A 3,638-nucleotide genomic window follows, 5' to 3' on the forward strand; every position below is an offset into this window, starting at 1 on the left:
GAGTGGGCTGCCGAGCCCTTCTTATTTATACTTCCTTCCCGGCTTGACATAAGAGGTTTATTTTTGATCTCTCACTATTCCCGTTTCCCCTCCCCTGGGATCAGAGAGAGAAACTGAAAAGAGGGAGAGAGAGCGGAGAAAAAAAATTGGGATGCAATGCAAAACCAATCAGGCAGCGAGACCCGTCCGCCACCCGCCCCCCTGAAGTGTCAACTACAACTTCTTTCCTTTCCCTTTACGCGCGGACCCACGTTAACCCCTACCATGCTGGACTGACCCTTTAGAAAGAGTCCTTGGGAGACCCCAACCGCTTCCTCCTCTGCGGCCGAGTCCAGGATGCATCCTCCGAAGAGGCTTGTGCACTGGTCTCAGCGACCCTGTTCGGATCCCTGCAGAGTCCGACTGCAGAGCCCGACACTGTTGGGATCCCTGCAGATCCCTCCGGAGATCCGACTGTGTGGGGAGAAGGTTCCAGAGCTTTTCATTGTAAAGCATAAAGGCAGAGGGGGAAAAGGTCATGCTAAAATCATGCCCTCCTCTCATCACTACTGCACAGCCTTCCTAACTTTCACTCCAAACTGAAGATGGGGAAAACAAAAACAAAACAAAAAACAACTCACCTGGTTAACCCTAAGAGGGACTCTCGCTGTCATGTTAGAGGGCAGGTGGGGCAGAGGCCAGCACAGTGGTAAGTTACCAGCAGTGAGGTTGGAAGTTAGCATTTCCCCAAGAGGGAAACAGACCTCCAGTCCCTGAAAACGGTCTTCTCTTCTGGATACTGCTAGTTGCCCGGGACTTCAAGTAAGGTGGCAGGCCCTTTCACTGCATTGCCCACAGCCCCAGGTATAAATGTGTATGAGGTGAATTCATTCTGTCCCATGTCACCACTGCCCCCTAGGGAAGGGGGTAGTACTCAGGAAGAGAGGGATGACATGGTCTCAAGACCACAAAACTGCATTCCACCCCAGTCTCAATGACACAGGTCTGGATTGGGTGGAGAGCCCTGTTCTCTACCTACAAACTCTAGACTCACCCACCAACTGTGCCTTTCTCTGAGTTGTCAATGTGGGTGATGCATTAGGGACCGCTGGGATCAGGGCCTTTAAATCCTTTGCCAATTCACCTGCCCCCACGTACCCAGCTCTGTGCTTATGCTGGGGATGTTGACAGTTGAGGTCATCGCTGATTCTTTTCAGCCCATCTGACCCCTTTCTGCAGCTGTGGTGGTTCGGCATGCATCTGAGACTCTCAGGGCTTGTTACCTCCAAAGAGGAGGCTCTTGCCCAGGGGAAAGTGCTGCCAAATTCCCTCTAAGTATCCCCCCTCTCTTTGCTTTCTCAGAAACACAGAGGGACAGCTGTGAATTAGATGAAAGGATGAACTTCCCAACCTAGCATGGTGCAGAACCTCCTTTCGTGCATAATTTATAGGATAGGAATAACTTGAGTCTAGAATGTTTTGGGGAAACACTTCTAGAGGCAGGAGAATGGAAAGAACAGTCTCTTCAAGCCTTTTCTCAAAACAAGCAAAACACTTCGTCCTAGCACAGTGTACAGTGCTTGGGACATCCTGTACAGTGCTTGGGACAGTCTGACCTGGGCAAGCAATGAATACAATTCTGTGTTGCCTCAGGGCTGTTGTAACAGTTCAATGACTGGTTTTTACCTCCTTGAAGACCCTTATTTGCTGTTTCCCAGAGTACAACTCCTGATTTTTTCCTTTTGAGACAGAGTCTCACTTTGTCGCCCAGGCTGGAGTGCAATGGTGCGATCTTGGCTCACAGCAACTTCTACCTCTCAGGTTCAAGAGATTCTCCTGCCTCAGCCTCCCAAGTAGCTGAGAATGCAGGCGGGCACCACTACACCTGGCTAACTTTTGTATTTTCAGTAGAGATGGGGTTTCACTATTTTGGCCAGGCTGTTCTCCAACTCCTGACCTCAGGTGATCCATCTGCCTCAACCTCCCAAAGTGCTGGGATTATAGGCGTGAGCTACTGCGCCAGCTAACTCCTGGTTTTCAGTAGCAGTTAGGTCCTGTAGGTTTTCCTTCTTTCTCGAGTGTAAGCATCTGGGAGAAGTGGGAGTGAGAAGCATGCCCAGTTTCTCTTTCTCTCACCCGAATGCTAAGGGCTAGAAGTGGGAGATTTAACTGAACCAAGGAAAGTCTTGAGTGTCCATGAAGCCTTCAGTTGTGAAGGCTCTGGAAATTGCTGCTTCATTTTTATTTTATTTTTTAATTTTTTGAGATGTCGTTTTGCTCTTGTTGCCCAGGCTGGAGTGCAATGGCGAGATCTCGGCTCACTGAAACCTCCGCCTCCAGGGTTCAAGTGATCCTCTTGCCTCAGCCTCCCAAGCAGCTGGGATTACAGGCTCCCACCACCATGCCCGGCTAATGTTTGTTTTTTTTTTTTCAGTAGAGACAGGGTTTCACCATGTTGGTCAGGCTGGTCTTGAACTCCTGACGTCAGGTGATTCTCCCACCTCGGCCTCCCAAAGTACTGGGATTACAGGCGTTAGCCACCGAGCCTGGCCACTGCTGCTTCATTTTTTTAATAGGATGAAGTGCCCCCATAGGTAGCATTTTGGAGGTTCTCTTTGGGGAGAGAAGTCAGATAGTGAGTTCTGGACTTTAGCCTTCCTCATTTCAACAACAACAACATCACCACCACCACCACCACCCACTACCGCCGCCGCCGCCGCCGCCGCCACCACCTGCTGACTGGTTCATTGACTGGCTCGGCAGCCCCCGCTCCCTCCTGGATTTCCCCTGCCCCAGATGTGCAGGGCCGCTAATTTCCAAGGTAGCTCCTGCCGTTCTCAATGCAACCACAAGGTGTCAGGCTTACCTTGGCTATGTTAAACCCAGGCCCCTTGCCACAGGGAGAGAAAAAGGGTGGGTGGTTTGTAGTGGAAACTCTTAGAGGAATGGCAGATGAAAACAGTACAGCAAAACAAACATCAACAAACCAACCCGTGAAAATCCCATAACGGCATTCTGCCAATTCCGGATTTCTTACATTACTACTTTATTTCCCAAAATATATAATTACAGCAGGGTTGCCAAACTACGGCCCAAAGGCTAATTGCTGCACACTGCTTGTTCTTTTGCACTCGACAAGCTAAGAATAATTTTTATATTTTAAGTGGTAAATTAAAAAAATTGGAAAGAATATTAAAATTTCTTGATAGTTGAAAATGGTATGAAATTCAAATTTGTGTCCATAAATAAAGTTTATTGGAATGCAGCCACAGCCATTCACGTACGCATTCTTTGCTCTTGAGCTGCGACGGAATGGTTGAGTAAGCCTAAAATATTTACTATCTGGCTCTTTGCAGAAAAGTTTGCTGACTCCTGAATGTAAAAGAGCATTAATTTGGATTCCTCAAATTTGGAATCTGGGATTACTTAGGCTTGCTATATGCCATTCTTACGGCATAAGAAGCTCAAAATAATTTCTTGCTCTGAATGTGAAAAGGAAATTATACAAAAAATGAAAATATCTTTGTTTTTGTCTTTAATTCTGTATCTAATAGTTGCTTATTATTTAATCCATCCTTAAATAATTAAAAGATTTTTATGTTTATGGTGTCTTATACGGTAGGCCCATAGTGATTTTTAAGTTTTTAATCAACTTACAT

This window comes from Pongo pygmaeus, chromosome 9 (assembly GCF_028885625.2).
Source record: "Pongo pygmaeus isolate AG05252 chromosome 9, NHGRI_mPonPyg2-v2.0_pri, whole genome shotgun sequence".
NCBI lineage: Eukaryota > Metazoa > Chordata > Mammalia > Primates > Hominidae > Pongo > Pongo pygmaeus.